This window comes from Manis pentadactyla, chromosome 6 (assembly GCF_030020395.1).
Source record: "Manis pentadactyla isolate mManPen7 chromosome 6, mManPen7.hap1, whole genome shotgun sequence".
NCBI classification, from domain to species: domain Eukaryota; kingdom Metazoa; phylum Chordata; class Mammalia; order Pholidota; family Manidae; genus Manis; species Manis pentadactyla.
The window spans coordinates 47,356,434-47,377,295 of NC_080024.1; the positions used below are offsets into that span (position 1 = coordinate 47,356,434).

Here is a 20,862-nt window from a genome sequence, read left to right on the forward strand (position 1 = left end):
GGGTAGCAGAAACCTGAAAATTCACCTTAAAAAAATAAAAGGTGTAGGCTGCTGTCTCCGATGTCCTAGGCTATTTCTCTGAAAGATCACCTTTAAACTGGCTGAGAACTAGGCAGTTCTCGAGGACAAGCCCTAGGGTACTTGCAGGCCAGCTGAAGAGGAAAACAGTGTTCCTTCTCTAAAACTGGGACTTTGTTTAAGTTTAACATTATGCAAGTTTTCTGTTGCTTAATTTTTCCATTGCCTCATCTCTCTCTCTTCTGTGTTGTGCCTTCTCCCCTTTCCCTCAGTCCTGTGTGGTTCTTTATCTGGTCCTGTAATTATGGAGGTCTCTTACATTCCAAGTGCTTAGCTCTTCCTTTTGTGGTTTAACTGTCATAGTTTAATAAAAGTTCTTGTGAAGTGCCTTGTTCCTTAGGGGAAAGTTGCTTTAATTATTAGGAATGAGGACACATAAACAATGAAACAGAGAAGAGTGATTGAAATATGAATTTCATAAAGATACTTACCTAGGCTTTTCTGTTTAATTTGTAGGGAAAAAAATCTCAAGGTTGCATTTTTATTCAAAGACACTTCAGTGTACTAAACTCACCGTTAGAACAACTCCACTGAAAAGCATTTTAAGGGCAAATGTCAGAAAAAAATTTCACATTTAAAAGCCCTGGCTCTGCCACTATTGAAAGGCAGGGTTAGCCTCTGGTTCAGAAACGTGCTGCCTACTAAGTTCTTTGTGGGGGGAAGAAAGAAAATTGAATGTTTTATTTAAACAGGTCATCAACAGTCAATACTTATTTGAAAAGGCCTCCTTCCAGTGGCAGATAAAAGCTTCCAATCACATAGAATATCACTTGAGCACATCTAGGGCAAGATGTGCTGATCCAAGTTTCAGACCTTTGTGGTAGAGCATCTTCACTCAGGGGACAGAGTCACCCGAATCGCACGCCCTTGTATATGCTGCGCAGAGACACAGCGAAGAGCACAGAGCACCCTTGATGGCAGGCCCCGCTTTGAATTTTCCATTTTAGTACTGGTAAATGCGTATGAGAGAAAATTAACCATTTTTGCATAAAGTGCCAAACCACCTCCCTGCAGCAGCAGAATGCAAATGGAAGCAAAAGAGCAAAGGACAGCTAAAATAAATGCAGCAGATCTCAGGCGCTGCAAGCACGGGGGAGGGCACATGGCACGCTTTATTAGCATTCCTCTGCCACATGATTTTTCTATTTAATTTGAAATTATTTCATTTCATAATCTCTGATGGCTTGAGAATATAAATAAATGCCTTTTTCTAAAAGTGACCTGACACTGGCTCCTGGGAGGCTCTGCTGCTGATAGCTGGGCTTTCAAGCAAACGTGTGTTTCCATAGTGATGGGGGTGACCTGGGCCTGGTGCAAGTACCCACTTGTATCAGCAGTTCAATTATGCTTTAAGATGAGATGATGTCAGCTCAAGTCTTCAAAACATGCCCATCTGCAGAGAAGCCTCAGGAAAGGTGAAGGGGCCTGTGCTATGAGACTCAGAAGAATAAATTCCACCCTCTCCAAGCACACCGTAATGGGCTCTCTCCCTGCAGGTCTGGCCAGCTTGCCCCCCATCCGCTAATGCCCACTGAGCAAATCCCACATTCTAGATGGGCTTAGAAAAAAGACCACGCACAGTACTCCTTCACACCTCGGAGCACCTAGTACCTTACACAAACTCCTCAAAGGGTGAAAAAGAAATAACATACTTCCCTTTCTTTCTTTCCTTTTCCTCAGCTTTTTAGCTACCCATGGGCAACTCCTACAGAAAGGATCATGGCTTTTCTTATTATTTGACAAACATTTACTGAACACCTACAATGTGCCAGGTTCTATGGGGCATGCTGATAATGGTTACAAAATAACACTGACAGAACTCTTACTGTATACCTGGCACTGCTCTGAGCACTTCCCATGTATTAACTCATTTACTTTCACGATGAAACCATAGAGTATGTTATCTTCATTTTATAGACAAAGAAATGGAAGCACAGAGAGGTAAGTTACTATTCAAGTCACACTGCGGTAAGTACCTGAGCTGGGATCTGAGCTTGAACCTCCTGTCCCCGGAGTTCCTGCCCTAAAAGGAAAGGAGCTCAGATCATTGGAGGGAGACAGATATGTACACAGAAACACAGAAATAGCCCAGTGAGGAGGGGAGGGAGGAAATCAGAGTGTAGACTTAGGGAATAAGAGTTGGAATTGACCTGGCTTAAGTTCTAGCCCAAGCAGCACCGGGCTGTGACCTGCCCTGCTTGCCAGTCTCTTTGCAGAGACTAGGCGCGGCAGAGGGTTGGAGACAGGTTCGGGGTCAGTGGGAGCTGGATGCTTCTTAAAACTTTTTATAGCAACTTTTTAAAGAAAATAATGATATTTATTTCCAAAGAAAACATGCACTGTGGTTCTGCAATATAATTCTAGACTGGCAAAGGGAAATCCTAACTAAACCTGGCAAGCAAAAGCTATACATTCACAGCTAACTCTGGGGAAGGTGGCTCATTTGCCATGGAATAAACACCTAGTAAAGGAAGCCACCATCTCTTTAGAGCATATTCTTGTTTCAATAATAACCTTTGTTTCAAGAAACTCACAAATTTCCTAGTTCATTAAGTCAGAACTCTCCTAGTAAACATTTAATGATTTTTCTCAGAGTAGCAGAGAAAGTCAGGCTGTCCCTACTTTCTAGAAACATCACTGGCACTGGCTGAATAAAAACAGTATATGACATATACTACCTTACCCACACTGGTGTGTGGTGGGAAAGAAATACTAGGAAACTGAGACAGTGCCTGGACACCCACGGAACTCACAGACAGTCAGCCCCTCTCACTGACCCCCCCATTACTCTTCCCCCTCTCTTCCCACAAAATCAATCTCAACTCACTTTTTAAGGTTTCCTGGTGTTCCAAATGAGGGCTCCCAGCACACAGCCTGAGTGTCTGGCGTTCTCAGTAGGCAGATAAACCCTGCTTCCCAACTGGCCACCTTTATCAACTTGCTTTTATTGTGACCAGTAAGTCATCTCAATAGTGACGCAGGTGGAGTAGGAAACCTGGGTCGGTGGCAGGATCCTGGGTGTGGCTGAGTAACCAGCAGTAGGCTGGTAGCCTCAGCCACCTGAGGCTCAGAGGTACTCACCTTCTGAGAATCTGCTTGTTTCTTTTTTTGTAAAAGTGCCCAGTGCTTTTGCTGTCAGGCCCCTGTAGTGAGTGGCCAGTTCTTTGTTTTTCTTCTATTAGGGAAGTCACAGCTGTAAGGCTGAACTTGTAACCTTTACACTGACTGTCTCAGAGGCTAAGAGACAGTGCAGGCTGGGACTGTAGTCATCATTCCAAAGGTCAGTTTCTGAGTATGGTCATCCACTAAAAGCTTCTAATCTGCCAGTGACACCAGTACAGACATGTTGATCAATTAGCAAACATTCCTAAGCACTGCACCTGAGCCTTCTCTCTCTCCTCTCCCCTTTCAAAACCTGTTCCTGGTTATAGATCTAACTACAAGCATCTGTTGGCTAATTTTGCATTAAGTGATATTGTACGACTCTCTCTGAGAGTATATACATTTTATTAGGAATAATGCTCTCACTCAAAGGAAGACAGTTCTCATAGTGGCAGTTCAGTGTTTCCCAGTAAGAAGTGTGAGTGCTCACCCTTGAGGGTGGGGATAACCACTGGGGGGCAGAATGGTGAATGCTTTCTTACCTGTCAGGCGTATTCTACCTACTGACAAGATGCTCCTATACATGTTACCTGCTTGCTGGTTTCATTTTTTAAAAATTAACAAATAAATTCAACATGTTCTTAAAAATGCACTATTCTCTTTAGGGTCGGATTTCTCTTGGTCCACATCATCACCACCCATCTCAATAACCACCCAGTGAAATAAGCCAGGTGGAGAAAGACAAACACTGTATGATTTCACTTACATGTGGAATCTAAAAACAAAGCAAAACAAAACGAACAAAACAGCAGTGGACTCACAGACACTGAGAAGTGACTGACAGTTACCATGGGGGAGGGGTTGGGTTGGGTGGGTCAAACAGGTGAAGGGAATAAAGAGCCACAAAACTGCAAACATAATGTAACTTAGTAACAGGGATGAAAGCACAGCATGGAGTATATGGTCAATGGTTTTGTAACATCCTTCTAAGTTGACAGATAGTAACTACACTATGTGGGGTAAGGCTTTAATAATGAGTATAACTGTTGAATCACTATGTTATATATTTGAAATCAATATAATATTGTATATTAACTACACTTCAATAAAAAAATGTAGACAAAAAAAGGGATGTAAATTCTTTGGGCTCCAACTATGTCCACAGGATCACTTGTTTTCTATGTTCTTAAAACTTCAGCACAATCAAAAGTAAATCCCAAATTATAATACCTCCTCCCCACAGAGTCCATGACAGGTCATGGTTTCCAGCCTTGCTGCCACCAGGTGTATCAGTGCTCTAGGGACCAAATTCACAGCTAAGGTTCTTGTCTTTAGAAGACAATAAGCAGTTATAACAGAACAAAGTTCTAATAAAGTCTTAGAGCTAATTAGAGAACAACTTAAAAATTACCAAATCTCTATTGATGCATTCTGATTTCAGGTAATTGTACCAAGATAGATAAAAGAGAGAATTAATATGACTTTAATGCCTTTGAGTTTATTCTAATGCAATCATAGATAATAAAAACTCATTCTGATCATTTTATGATATGCTCAAAATTCTAGAGGTCATATTTACTATCTTAGTGAATTTTTGTCAAGTTCTAACTGTAATTAACACTAGAAATTCATCACCTAAAATATGTTGTGATGGGAAAATTAATTCTTCAAATATACAAGCTATTAATAGATTGAAAGAATTATGAAAAGAATTCCTTCCCTTTAAAAAGCCTTTCTCTGATAAATTCCCCTTCTTACTTCTCTTTTAAAAAATACCTAGTAGAATGCTTTTGACAATTATATGTTCAATAAAAACATGGGAAAGAGGAGTAAGAGTGCTCTCATTTTATTTTTCCTTTCTAAGCTGCAATAAGTCTTTAATAATTTATTCCCCAGTTTCAACATCCAGTACTGGGTTGTCACTTTAAAATTCCACCATTAAAACCAGCAATGTCAAAAGCCATTCTAGCCACGTTGCTTTACCCACCCTTAAAACCACTCCCTGTCCTAGCTGCCCTATCTCCAATCCTGCAGCGTTCTAGTCATTCTCAGAGTCAAGGTCTATTCAACGAGCACTGAAAGCCGTCCATGTCTTCCTACATTGGGCCTTATATCTCTCATCTCTTTAACCAGGTAACTTCCCCAACATATTCTAGTAATTTATTTGTTAACTCAGAGACTTGCATTCAGGATAACCAGGTCACACTAGACTAGCCTTCTAAGCCTGTACTTGGTCAAAGTCTATATTTGGTCCAAAAGAGAAAGACTGAACTTTGACCCTCTCATACTTGCAGGTATGAAAGAACAAAAAATAATTGGTTTCCAACCCAATACCAAACACATTTAACCACTAACCTCACCACTGTACACCCCTGTAACTCCCCACCCACAGATACGGGTTTTTATTGCTATTGACACACATATGTATGCACGCTATGGGTTCTTTGCAAAACTCATGGCCTGCCCGCTCACTCCTTTAGTTTACAAAGGCCTAAGTCCAGACACCTCGTCCTCTCTACTTTGCACTGAGCTCCAGCTTGCCCGTTGGCTCAGCTCACAAAGGGGGAAGTTCAGAAAGTACCAAATGCTTCTGATCTATAGGCCTTAGCAGCAGGTAGTTTAATCTCTTCCAAATCATTTTTCTAAAGTTTGAATGAATCAAAACTATTTTTCGTACAGTAGTTCAAATATTGTACAGGCCTTTCAAATAAATGAAATTCCATATATTATTTTCCTTTGGAAGACTTTCTGTTCATCCAATCTACCTTAAAGCAATTTTCAGGTGTAAACGTATTAGGTTTTGATCACTTGTGAGATGAAAAAGATCCATCACTCACAGCCTAGATTCCATTTATCCCCATTTCTCGGAGGACTGAGAGAGACAATCAGGGCTCTCTGATTTTTTTACTAATACTAAACATTTCATCATCTAGTAGCAGAACATATCCTTTGAGTGTGCTCCCCGTGGGCTGGAAACTGCATGTGGAGGGATGTCCCTTTGGGAAATGAGACTCAGTGCCTATTCTTGACGGGTGTATATTGTGTGGCATAGGTGGGATGTCAGAGCCAAGAGAAATAAGAATGACAGCAACAGATTCTTAAAGAAATCATTCTGAAATGACTACAACCATTTTTATAAAAGGGGCTTCTAGAGTGGAGAGATAGATTTAGTTTAGGTGGGTTAATCAGAGAGGGCTTCAAAGAAGAGGTAGTGTTGTACACTGCTTTTGAGGCAGTACTAGCAATGATAGGAATGGCTTTTCAGGGAAGAGGAAAAGCAAAACTGAAACCTTTCTGGCAGAAACAAGTAAGTCATGTACAAGGCCAGAAAGAAAACCTACCTGTGTAGTACACAGAAGTCAGTTCATATGTATTTATTGGGGATCCACTATATGTCTTAGCTAGATGCAATGTGTTTAGTTAATTGTAATGCAATACAATTTTAAGATTGGCTCCTGAAGGGAGATAAGATTAGCAGGCAGTAAGCAATTAGACAACATCAGAAGGCCATATGTGAAAAGGTGTTATATGGTGTGGTTTCAATTACATGCTTGTCTTGTTTGTAATGCAGCAAAGAGATAACACCCTTGTTTTCTTTTCCTTTTTAGCCAATGGGAGCATTCCTTCTCATCCCCACCTCATCCCAGTTCTCTGTCCCACTCTAGTGTCATTTTCGATTATAAGGTTCTGAAACTAGATCCTATTTTCTCTATTATTCTTGAAATACTGAATCAAAAATGGTATCTTTTTATTTTAACCATTTCAAATTATGCAACTTGATTCTTTGCCTTTTCAGTTTTACAATAATGTGTGCTTTAGTCTGACTAACATTAAAGGCTCCCAAACAAATAAAACCTATGTAGATGAGTTACATTTACCTCTTGGAAGCAACTCATAAATTACATTAAAGATTTCACTTGGTTTTATTTTTACCTGGTTTTACATCCTGGGAGATAAAACAAAGCTAATATTATGTAATTTACCAAACTCAGTCTTGAAAAAGAGATAACCAGACAGGGAAAAGACATACTTGTTTGTTTAACTAAATGCTTCTTTTAAAAATATGAGGAAGTATAAGGAGAGAAAATGTGTTTGAAAATTAATCTACTTTAAAGAAAACATTTCTGAGTGGCTACCACCAGACATAACTTGGTTTCATTTTTCATTTCATGCTTTCAAAAATATATGACTAGACAGAACCAGACCACTCTAAAAATCTCATGGAAAACATAGGGTAAGGACTGAGGAAAAACTACAAAGAATATATAATGGTCATAGTTTTAGGTTAATTTAAAAAAATCCTGAAGCTATGCTGCATGATGGGAAAAAATTAATTTAGCTATGACAAAGCATTCTCCTTCATTAAGCCTCTGAATAATCGATCAGCCCCTTGCCTTACAAAGACTTGTCATGTCTGATAACATTGCTGTGCCTTTTGCAAGAGCTATCATATACAGAGCACATTCACTCACTCATTCAGTATTCATTTAACAGACACTTACTGAGCACCTGCTTTGTGCCAGGCACTGTCCAAGGTGCTGGGGGTACAACACTGAACACAGCAAAACCCTCTTCTGGCACTACACTGGATGATTTTATCTGTTTATGCCTTTCCCCTGACTCCTCACAATGCTTCTGCAAGGTAGGTATTATTATCTCTGTTGTACAGATGAAGGAACCAGGAATAGGGAAGCTAAAGCCATGGTTGCACAGGCGATCATAAGCAAGGTGGGGACTCAACCCTCTGAAACAGATCTCCAAGCTTCTCCTTATTCCGTTAGTTTGCTGCCATTCTTTTGGTTCCATGCAAATAAATGGAATCACTTAAAAATTATTTGGTGGGTTCATTCTAATTGGGAAGTCTTAGCATTCACAAGAATTAGAATCAGAAATGTAAAGCTGGCTTGGCCAAATGGGATAAGAAAGCATCGATGCAAAGGACAATGTTTTCTGTTTTAAAGTTTGCTCTACTTCTCAGTGAGGGCAAATCACTGTGGAATATAGTTTCCAAAACCATTTTCCATATTCTTGCCCACCCTTTCCATTACTTGTTGTCTCCTTGCATTGCCTTTCTTTCATTATATCTGGTTTCCTTAAATGGCAGAAGTTGTCTTATAAGGTAAGGAGTTCCCTGTCACAGAATTTGAGCACAGGCTGCATGACCACTTAGTGAGATATTGGAGAAGAGATTCACTTACAGTTCAGGAAGGTGGAGGACCTATGAGTCCCTTGCAACTTCAAGATTCCCAAAGGAGAGACAACATAGTTTTATAATTTGTCCTTACTCTTCAGTCTAAGATTCCCATGAAGCATCTAGAGTGGGTTAATTCTGCCTTAGTCATGTATTGTCTGTAAGCTTAAAATGACTCCAAGTTAGGTCTGGCTGATAACTGGGCATACTCCCAGAAGTGAATTATTTCCTTTGGGATTTTGGTGCCTGGGAGTCTGAGATGGTCATGGAAAGAGCGTGCCTATAGGCAGGGCCAGAAGTGCTTCCAAACATATGATTTTGTTGGAAAACAATTTGTGACTTACCACTGAAACAAAATTTAAAGAAAATGTTGCCAGGAAGGCACAAACAAATGTGTTCTCTCTAAACTAGATTTTTTTGTTTGATTTGGTTTATAACTCAATCTAATTCCCATGGAAAACATCTTCAGGTCTCAACTTCCCCACAGTCCTGCAAGCTGGTACAGCTTCAACACTCCACTCCACATCCATCCCTCACCTCTTGTTTCACAGGGAGAGATCTAGCAGTTGTCTACTCTTCTGGGATCTTGGGAGTTACAAGGGACTAAGAGGTCACCCATCTTCCCAACCTGTAAGTGGATCTCCTCTCCAGTATCCTCATTACCTGGCCATCCAGCATCTCCTCAAGTTCCATGATGGAGATTCCATGCCTCCTAACATAGCTTCTTCTGCACAAGACTAGTTGTGAGAAAATTCTTAGGTGAAACTGAATCAACAGCGTTCCTCTAACTTCCCATGCAAAGCTCTTAGTTGTGCCTTCAGACACCATAAACCTGACCACTTTTCCAAGACTATCAGATGTGTCTTAAGTATGCTTTCACTATTCTACATGAAATCATTCACAGAATCACAGGATGTTAGAGTCAGAAAGCATTTCTTTGGTACCTAAATTATTTTATGGATAAAACATTTTGTGTTGTCAGACTGTTAGAAGTTTATTTTTGAAAGTGACAGTATTGACTCATGTGACATAGTGTTGTCTTCTTAACATATATACTTAGTCTTCTAATTTTTATATGTATATTCATTCTACAACTTTATTCTTTTTTAAATGCAGCTTAAGATTGTATTTTGTTGACAATCACATCACACTATACATTGGTCATAATGAGCCTATATTAAATGAAACTCCTAACACTTTCTCATTTGATGTATTAGTAAGCCCCATTTCCCCAATCTTTACTTTTGCAGTTGTTTTTTTTTAGAACTTAAGTACATGAGTTATTTGGTTCCAATTAATTTTTCCTGATTAATTTGGCCAGTCTTTCCACTGTTAGCGTTCTTTTGGATAACAAATCTATCACTTTCCACTTTCCCTGCATACCTCACTTTAGTCATCCACAAATTGAAGGAGATCATTTATGTGACTTATGTCATCAACAGTCTGCTCTAGAGTCTCAGCCCTGCCACCTCAACACCTCAGTGTTTAACTGGAGGAAGTGAAACCCTCTATGCTGCAGTTTACTCACTCACAGAGTGGAGATAAAAGTATCATGTACACAGGACTTTTGTAAGGGTTAAATAAACTAATACATAGAGAGTAACAAAAAGCCTTTGACACATTAGAGTTCAACAGATGTCTGTTATTTCTATTATTTTTATAGATGACCTTGAAAGGTCATCATTCAAGTCCTTGATAAAGAGAGAACTAGGATAAAACAGTAGATGTCTATAGATCATCCTTTATGATCACATGGAACCATTTGTTAGCACTGTTTGGGTTTGGTTATGTGAATTCACCTACTTGTGAATCCACTTAACTATTCTCTTTTTCAGTTCATTTATCTCCATTAAATCTATAATGAAACCCTGAGATACTGAAAACTGGCTTGATGAAATTCGTATATAGCAAATCGTATACCTTTTCTTCATTTTGCTTTCCAGTTATACTACTGCAGAGGAGATCTATTTATTCCTGCTTGACTTCTTTTTGGTGCCTAATGATTATTGCTTTATTTTCTGAGAGTTCTCAAAAGTTTCCGAATAAATTCTAAGATTTTGCTGGGTTTTTTCTCTTTGTGTTAATCTCCAGGATCTGGGGTTTTCTCCACTTGCTGAAATTCCCCCAGATGGCTGGCTGGAGTGGGACAGTTACAGACGTGAGTTCTCAGGCCTGTGGATACAGTCTGGGCCAGGAGACCCCAATCTGTGATGCAGGATTAAAGATCTGGTATTGTGCTACTGTGGTCCTCAACTCCCTTTTACTCACTTTGTGTTGTACCCTTACCAGGTGGGAAATCATGATCCTTGATTAAAGCTAAGAATAAGAAGAGATGAATAGTCCTTTGTTTTTCTGATCAGAGGTCCTGTTCCCTTTCTTGTACTTTTTTCTACAAACTTTTATAATAAAAAATACAATAAAAATAGTAATCCAGTCTTGACAGGACTTATAACTATGTTATTTTAAAAAATGGGTGCAACTCACTTGAAATCACAAGCATTCCAGCTTCCTATGTCTGCCCTATTTTATCACCTTCATTTTCTGTGGAGTTGTTCTTTGCCAGCTTTTTAAGTCTCCTGTGTTGTTTTTAGAATTTTTTACATGCTTCAGCTCAACCTGGATTCTAGGCTTTCTGACACTATTCTAGTGGGATTATCTCTTTCTCTGGAATTTGTTCTTCGTTATTTGCCTCCCCTTGCATTCCTCTTTAAATGGTCATTCATAGTTTAGGTTAATCTGGGCATGCCCTTTGCAGCCACAGCCATCTCTCATTTTCTAGAACCTTCAAACCTCTAATTCTAATCATTTAAAAAATTGTGGACTGTTAGCCTTGGAGTGTGTGTCTGTGTGTGCATATTTTCTTTGACAATTTGGAAAAATATTCATCTTATGTTATCAGAATTTCATTATTGTTTACTGATAAATTCATTATATTTTTAAAGAATTGTGTGTGTATAATACACTGGGTGTCAGCTATGTGCCTTTACTGTCCTGTTTGCTGGGGATACAAAGATAAACATGATAGGTGAGATCCTGGCCTCTTAGAGCTTAAATCAAAGTAAATAAGATGAGTACAAAGGCAATCATGATCCAGCATGATACTGGATTTGAGGAGGGAGGATTGAGGGGCTTTGGGAGAAAAAGAAGGCCCTGATTGGAATGTTAGGGTTGGGTTTCCCATCTCTTTAATTATCTTCTCTTTTTGAGTTTCAGGTTTTAGAATCATATCTACTTTTTCTCTAAATATTTGAAAATTTCCTTCTAAAGTTTGTAGTAAATAGTTGATTATATCCATCATGTGATCCTTGGTTATCACAAAAGCTAAAATCACATGGTCACAATCTTCCATGTGTTTGGCACACAGCACTCAATAAAATTTACTGAAATAAATGGATAAAGCTCTTTTCCATTTCTATTCATTAACTAATCTCTTCTCAGTTAAAATTAGACCGAAAACAGCAGTTCCCTTCTTTTCCTTTACCCTCTTAGAGATGACCATTTCAGTGAAGTAAATTGGTATCTGAGACTCTGTTTTCATTTAAACACGAATAAGACTTCTAGCAGATGCCCAAATAGCTTGTCTCTTTTTATTCCTACTAATTACCTTTGTATCACTTTATGTGCTGTATTAGAAGTAAATTAAACCAATGCATGATATGGTTGGGTGGTTGAAGTTCCTTTATTCACTCGAAACTATTGAGTGCCTACTATGTGCAAGGAAGTTGTCTGGACACTACTTTTTCCTTCCTCCTTTTAACTTCATCAAGTGTCCTCTCTTGGGTTTCTGGATACCCCCACTCTTGCCTCCCCTAGATTCTGGGTTCCTGCTCCATTAGAACATCTCATTCTCCTTCTGTTTCTTCTCTGCCATAAATTCTGAAATTGACCAAACTTTTCTTTTTAAATTGCAGACCTTAGGTCAAACAGGGCTTCTCAATCTTTTGATAATGAAAACATTCTTATTTTCCCTTAATGTAATTTGAAATATCCAATTAAACAATTAAAAAAATTAGAGCTAACAGACAAAATACTACATTGTTTATAAACTATATGCCGTACCACCTACATGGAAATAACATGCTAAAAGAATATAACCAAATTCACAATATTATTCAGTTGCTCATCACATGACCAGTAACTTTCAGAGTTTGAGCTTTAATTTACGTATCCATGTACCCCATATGCAGCATAAAAATTGGAATTTACTTTCAATACTAGGACAGGTAAATATGACATTACTTCCTTAATTTTCTTAATCTACGTTTGCAAATTAAGTAGTCAATCATTGAGGGATTGGAAGATGGCAGCATGAGTAGAGCAGCGGAAATCTCCTCCCAAAACCACATATATCTATGAAAATATAACAAAGACAACTCTTCCTAGAATAAAGACCAGAGGACACAGGACAATATCCAGACCACATCCGCACCTGCGAGAACCCAGCGCCTCGCGAAGGGGGTAAGATACAAGCCCCGGCCCCGTGGGAGCCGAGCGCCCATCCCCCCAACTCCTGGCGGGAGAAGAATAGGCAGAGCGGGAGGGAGACGGAGCCCAGTACTGCCGAACACCCAGCCCCAGACATCCTGGCCAGAGTGCAGACACAGTGCGTGCGCAGGGGGCCCTGGATACTAGGAAAACAGGGCAGCAAGAACAGTGAGCGGGCACTGGAGGCTGGGTGCCGGAGGACATAAGAAAAGCGAGCGACCAATTTTTTTTTGCTGTTTTGTTCTGGCGAGCGCTTTTTGGAAGGCTTAAAGGGATAGGGACCACAATACTAGGGAAACAGGGCAGCAAGACCGGTGAGCAGATGCCTGAGTCTGGGGCCGGACAATAAACAAAAACGAGCGGCCAGCTTTTTTTTCTTTTTTTTTTTTTCATTAAAAAAAATTTTTTTTTTTTTTTGTGATTGTTGTTTTGTTTTGGCGGGTGCTTTTTGGAAGTCGTAAAGAGGCAGGGCGGGACACTTAGTCCAGAGGTAGGGAATCCGGGGATCTCTGGGAACCCTAACCCCTGGGCTGCAGGGAGCAGGGAGGCCCCTTACGGAGATAAATAGCCTCCCAGCCGCTCCCCCTCCAATGCGACTCCACCACTTTGGAGCAGAGGCCCGAGCCAGGCGACACCCACAGCAACAGCGGAGATTAACTCCATAGCAGCCGGGCAGGAAGCAGAAACCCTGTCTGCGCGCAGCTGCCCAGCAAAAGCCTCTAGAGGTCGCTGTTCTCCCAGGAGGGGAGGGACACAAACCAACAAGAAGGGAAGTTCTTCCAGCCGTCACTCGTCCCAGCTCTGCAAACTATTCCTACCACCATGAAAAGGCAAAGCTACAGGCAGACAAAGATCACAGAGACAACCACCAGAGAAGGAGACAGACATAACCAGTCTTCCTGACAAAGAATTCAAAATAAGAATCATAAACATGCTGACAGAGATGCAGAGAAATACGCAAGAGATATGGGATGAAGTCCAGAGGGAGATCACAGATGCCAGAAGGGAGATTACAGAAATGAAACAAACTCTGGAAGGGTTTATAAGCAGAATGGATAGGATGCAAGAGGCCATTGATGGAATTGAAACCAGAGAACAGGAATGCATAGAAGCTGACATAGAGACAGATAAAAGGATCTCCAGGAATGAAACAGTATTAAGAGAACTGTGTGACCAATCCAAAAGGAACAATATCTATATTATAGGGGTTCCAGAAGAAGAAGAGAGAGGAAAAGAGATGGAAAGTATCTTAGAAGAAATAATTGCTGAAAACTTCCCCAAACTGGGGGAAGAAATAATCGAACAGACCACGGAAATACACAGAAACCCCAACAGAAAGGAACCAAGGAGGACAACACCAAGACACATAATAATTAAAATGGCAAAGATCAAGGACAAGGAAAGAGTTTTAAAGGCAGCTAGAGAGAAAAAGGTCACCTATAAAGGGAAAACCATCAGGCTAACGTCAGATTTCTCAACAGAAACCCTACAGGCCAGAAGAGAATGGCATGATATATTTAATACAATGAAACAGAAGGGCCTTGAACCAAGGATACTGTATCCAGCACGACTATCATTCAAATATGACGGTGGGATAGACCATTCCCAGACAAACAAAAGCTGAGGGAATTTGCTTCCCACAAACCACCTCTACAGAACATCTTACAGGGACTGCTCTAGATGGGAGCACTCCTAGAAAGAGCACAGCACAAAACACCCAACATATGAAGAATCAAGGAGGAGGAATAAGAAGGGAGAGAAGAAAAGAATCTCCAGACAGTGTATATAACAGCTCAATAAGCGAGCTAAGTTAGGCAGTAAGATACTAAAGAGGCTAACCTTGAACCTTTGGTAACCACGAATTTAAAGCCTGCAATGGCAATACGTACATATCTTTCAATAGTCACCCTAAATGTTAATGGGCTGAATGCACCAATCAAAAGACATAGAGTAATAGAATGGATAAAAAAGCAAGATCCATCTATATGCTGCTTACAAGAAACTCACCTCAAACCCAAAGATATGTACAGACTAAAAGTCAAGGGATGGAAAAACATATTTCAAGCAAACAACAGCGAGAAGAAAGCAGGGGTTGCAGTACTAATATCAGACAAAATAGACTTCAAAACAAAGAAAGTAACAAGAGATAAAGAAGGACACTACATAATGATAAAGGGCTCAGTCCAACAAGAGGGTATAACCATTCTAAATATATATGCACCCAACACAGGAGCACCAGCATATGTGAAACAAATACTAACAGAACTAAAGGGGGAAATAGACTGCAATGCATTCATTCTAGGACACTTCAACACACCACTCACCCCAAAGGATAGATCCACCGGGCAGAAAATAAGTAAGGACATGGAAGCACTGAACAACACAGTACAGCAGATGGACCTAATAGACATCTATAGAACTCTACATCCAAAAGCAACAGGATATACATTATTCTCAAGTGCACATGGAACATTCCCCAGAATAGACCACATACTAGGACACAAAATGAACCTCAGAAAATTCCAAAAGATTGAAATCCTACCAACCAACTTTTCAGACCACAAAGGCATAAAACTAGCAATAAACTGTACAAAGAAAGCAAAGAGGATCACAAACACATGGAGGCTTAACAACACGCTCCTAAATAATCAATGGATCAATGACCAAATCAAAATGGAGATCCAGCAATATATGGAAACAAATGACAACAACAACACTAAGCCCCAACTTCTGTGGGACGCAGCAAAAGCAGTCTTAAGAGGAAAGTATATAGCAATCCAAGCATATTTAAAAAAGGAAGAGCAATCCCAAATGAATGGTCTAATGTCACAATTATCGAAATTGGAAAAAGAAGAACGAATGAGGCCTAAGGTCAGCAGAAGGAGGAACATAATAAAGATCAGAGAAGAAATAAATAAAATTGAGAAGAATAAAACAATAGCAAAAATCAATGAAACCAAGAGCTGGTTCCTCGAGAAAATAAACAAAATAGATAAGCATGTAGCCAGACTTATTAAGAAGAAAAGAGAGTCAACACAAATCAACAGTATCAGAAACGAAAAAGGAAAATCACGACGGACCCCACAGAAATACAAAGAATTATTAGAGAATACTATGAAAACCTATATGCTAACGAGCTGGGAAACCTGGGAGAAATGGACAACTTCCTAGAAAAATACAACCTTCCACGATTGACCCACAAAGAAACAGAAAATCTAAACAGACCAATTACAAGCAACAAAATTGAAGCAGTAATCAAAAAACTACCATAGAACAAAACCCCGGGGCCAGATGGATTTACCTCGGAATTTTATCAGACATACAGGGAAGACATAATACCCATTCTCCTTAGAGTTTTCCAAAAAATAGAGGAGGAGGGGATACTCCCAAACTCATTCTATGAAGCTAACATCACCCTAATACCAAAACCAGGCAAAGACCCCACCAAAAAAGAAAACTACAGACCAATATCCCTGATGAACGTAGATGCAAAAATACTCAACAAAATATTAGCAAACCGAATTCAAAAATACATCAAAAGGATCATACACTAGGACCAAGTGGGATTCATCCCAGGGATGCAAGGATGATACAACATTTGAAAGTCCATCAACATCATCCACCACATCAACAAAAAGAAAGACAAAAACCACATGATCATCTCCATAGATGCTGAAAAAGCATTTGACAAAGTTCAACACCCATTCATAATAAAAACTCTCAGCAAAATGTGAATAGATGGCAAGTACCTCAACATAATAAAGGCCACCTATGATAAACCCACAGCCAACATTATATTGAACAGTGAGAAGCTGAAAGCATTTCCTCTGAGATCGGGAACTAGACAGGGATGCCCACTCTCTCCACTGTTATTTAACATAGTACTGGAGGTCCTGGCCATGGCAATCAGACAAAACAAAGAAATACAAGGAATCCAGATTGGTAAAGAAGAAGTTAAACTGTCACTATTTGCAGATGACATGATACTGTACATAAAAAACCCTAAAGACTCCACCCCAGATCTACTAGAACTGATATCGGAATACAGCAAAATTGCAGGATACAAAATCAACACACAGAAATCTGTGGCTTTCCTATACACTAACAATGAACCAACAGAAGGAGAAATCAGGAAAACAACTCCATTCACAATTGCATCAAAAAAAATAAAATACCTAGGAATAAACCTAACCAAGGAAGTGAAAGACTTATACTCTGAAAACTACAAGTCACTCTTAAGAGAAATTAAAGGGGACACTAACAGATGGAAACTCATCCCATGCTCGTGGCTAGGAAGAATTAATATTGTCAAAATGGCCATCCTGCCCAACGCAATATACAGATTTGATGCAATCCCTATGAAACTACCAGCAACATTTTTCAATGAACTGGAACAAATAATTCAAAAATTCATATGGAAACACCAAAGACCCCAAATAGCCAAAGCAATCCTTAGAAAGAAGAATAAAGTAGGGGGATCTCACTCCCCAACTTCAAGCTCTACTATAAAGCCATAGTAATCAAGACAATTTGGTACTGGCACAAGAGCAGAGCCACAGACCAATGGAACAGACTAGAGAATCCAGATATTAACCCAGACATATATGGTCAATTAATATTTGATAAAGGAGCCATGGACATACAATGGCGAAATGACAGTCTCTTCAACAGATGGTGCTGGCAAAACTGGACAGCTACATGTAGGAGAATGAAACTGGACCACTGTCTAACCCCATATACAAAAGTAAACTCAAAATGGATCAAAGACCTGAATGTAAGTCATGAAACCATTGAACTCTTGGAAGAAAACATAGGCAACAACCTCTTAGACAAAAACATGAGTGACCTCTTCTTGAACATATCTCCCCGGGCAAGGAAAACAACAGCAAAAATGAACAAGTGGAACTATATTAAGCTGAAAAGCTTCTGTACAGCAAAAGACATCATCAACAGAACAAAAAGGAACCCTACAGTATGGGAGAATATATTTGAAAATGACACATCTGATAAAGGTTTGACGTCCAGAATATATAAAGAGTTCACACGCTTCAACAAACAAAAAACAAATAACCCAATTAAAAAATGGGCAGAGGAACTGAACAGACAGTTCTCCAAAAAAGAAATACAGATGGCCAACAGACACATGAAAAGATGCTCCACATCGCTATCAGAGAAATGCAAATTAAAACTACAATGAGGTATCACCTCACACCAGTAAGGATGGCTGCCATCCAAAAGACAAACAACAACAAATGTTGGCGAAGTTGTGGAGAAAGCGGAACCCTCCTACACTGCTGGTGGGAATGTAAGTTAGTTCAACCATTGTGGAAAGCAGTATGGAGGTACATAAAAATGCTCAAAACAGACTTACCATTTGACCCAGGAATTGCACTCCTAGGAATTTACCCTAAGAATGCAGCAATCAAGTATGAGAAAGATCAGTGCACCCCTATGTTTATCGCAGCACTATTTATGATAGCCAAGAATTGGAAGCAACCTAAATGTCCATCGATAGATGAATGGATAAAGAAGATGTGGTACATATACACAATGGAATACTACCCAGCCATAAGAAAAGGACAAATCCAACCATTTGCAGCAACATGGATGGAGCTGGAGGGTATTATGCTCAGTGAAACAAGCCAAGCGGAGAAAGAGAAATAACAAATGATTTCACTTATCTGTGGAATATAAGAACAAAGGAAAAACTGAAGGAACAAAACAGCAGCAGAATCACAGAACTCAAGAATGGAGCAACAGGTACCAAAGGGAAAGGGCCTGGGGAGGATGGGTGGGTAGGGAGGGATAAGGGAGGGGAGGAGTAGGGGGGTATTAAGATTAGCATGCATGGGGGGGTAGGAGAAAAGGGAGGGCTGTACAACACAGAGAAGGCAAGTAGTGATTCTATAACATTTTGCTATACTGATGGACAGTGACTGTAAAGGGGTTTATACGGGGAACCTCGTATAGGGGAGAGCCTAGTAAACATAATATTTGTCATGTAAGTGTAGATTAGTGATACCAAAAAAAAAAAAAGGCAGTTCCTGTGTGGTAACCTCCAATGAGTTCTACACAAGAGTATAAAGGGCATATAAAAGTGTAGGCAAAGGGTCTGTTTGTGTTTATACAGAGGATCAAAGCCTAATTGGGCTACCCCAAAAATGAACTAAGATATGATATGAAAAAGAACTTCCAACATCAGCACTCTCGGGAAGACTCATGCCAGAAGATGATCACCAAAAAACCCCAACAAAGATCCACGCACTGCTACATCTGTAGATGCACTCATCCCACCAGTTCCTGGACTTGCCATGGGAATGAGGAAGGAGATATCTAAGCTGGCCTGTGCATACAGTAAAACAACAAATTTGACTGGATCTATACTGTTGGAACTCAACCAAGAATTAGGAGAAGTGCAAACTGTAGCGCTCCAAAATCTTACCACTACAGACTATTTACTATTAAAAGAACATAAGGGATGTGAACATTCCCCAGGAATGGGTTGTTTTAATTAGTCTGATTTCTCTCAGACTGTTCAAGTTCAGTTGGACAATATCCACCATATCACAGATAAGTTTTCACAAATGCCTAAGGTGCCTAACTGGTTTTCTTGGTTTCACTGGAGACGGCTGGAAATTACAGGTATGCTTTGGTTATGTAGCTATACTCCTATTACGTTAATGTGTGTGCGCAATTTAAGTAGTAGCTTAAAACCTATACATGCTGAAGTTACTCTACAAGAAGATATGTCAAAGAAATAATCAATCTTCCCATGTTTTCTTCCGCCTGCTACTTCTGTAGCTTTTCTTCTTCCTTCTTAATTACAACCCTTAAATAGAATTCGTGCCTCATATCAAATTTACCAAGTATCATAATTCTTCCAAGTGGTAAAGATACCTCAAGACAAATGCTGGGCATAGAAGCTACAGGGCATAAATACGCAAAGAAATAAGAAGCTAACCATTTCAAACAATAAGGCTTCTCTCTCACTTACCAACTTTGCATTTCCCTGTATGGCCCCGGAAGATGACTGGTTAGTCAGAGACGGGTAAGATTCCTCAAGGGAGGAACAACCTAAGACAGGCACAGTCGCAGGGGGGTCATCAGGTGAGAAATTGGGGATCAACAGAGGTGAGGCTTAGAACCTCACCCCCCTGTTCTGAGAGAAATCTTCTGCATCCGTGGATGTTTTATTGCCCTTGTCTAGCTTGGATTAACACATAGTCTACAGGCACACACCTGATCATCTATATTTGCTCTCTTACAACACTAAACTATGTTTTCTACCTTTATCTTGTATCTACCTACCACTTCAGCATTTTATTAAAAATAGTAATAATAAAGAGAGAAATGTAGTATCCACATATAAATCAAATACAAAAATCAAATGAGTATTCATATTTGAACTGACTGTTTATAGTTCATAATGCATGAGCAAAACCAAAAGTTTCTGTGATGACTGCCCTTGTACTGTTCGCTATGTAACTTATTCACTATGTAAGAATTTGTTCTCCATGTAAGAACTTGTTTGTTATGCCTCAGAAGATTGGAGACTGACGAAAATTAGGCTTGGGGTGGATTAATGATTGTGCATTGAGCATTGACTCCCCTATACAGAATTTTATTGTTGTTAACAACCATTTGATCAATAAATATGAGAGATGCCCTCACAAACAAACAAACAAAGTACACACTTCCAATGATAAAATAAATAAGTAACTGGGATGTAATGTATAGCATAAGGAATATAGTCAAAATATTGTAACAACTTGGTATGGTGATAGCTGGTACCTAGAATTATCATGTATATAAATGTTGAATCACTGTGTTGTACACCTGAAACTAATGTAATGTAATACTGTGTGTCGACTACCCTTCAATAAAAAATAATTATCTACGAAAAAAAAAAAAGTAGTCAATGATTAAATACAAAAGCTGTCCTTAAAATAACCGCAATTATTTTCCATGTGGAATGGAGATATATTCTTATTTTTTTGGAAAGTATA

At 39.5% G+C, this 20,862-nt stretch overlaps 1 protein-coding gene across 6 annotated transcripts in view; it reads right to left on the bottom strand.

Moving 5' to 3' along the window:
• Positions 1–20,862, bottom strand: part of SPATS2L (spermatogenesis associated serine rich 2 like) — a 171,076-nt gene that overhangs the window by 86,352 nt on the left and 63,862 nt on the right. Inside the window, exon 1 of one of the 6 annotated variants that reach the window (XM_057503810.1) lies at positions 3,160–3,283. The exons of 4 other annotated variants lie outside the window; for them this stretch is intronic. The gene's annotated coding sequence lies outside the window, so the exon portion shown is untranslated. Of the gene's footprint in view, positions 1–2,905; positions 3,106–3,159; positions 3,284–20,862 lie in introns of those variants that run through there. One more of the 6 variants, XM_057503809.1, reaches the window with a different exon arrangement.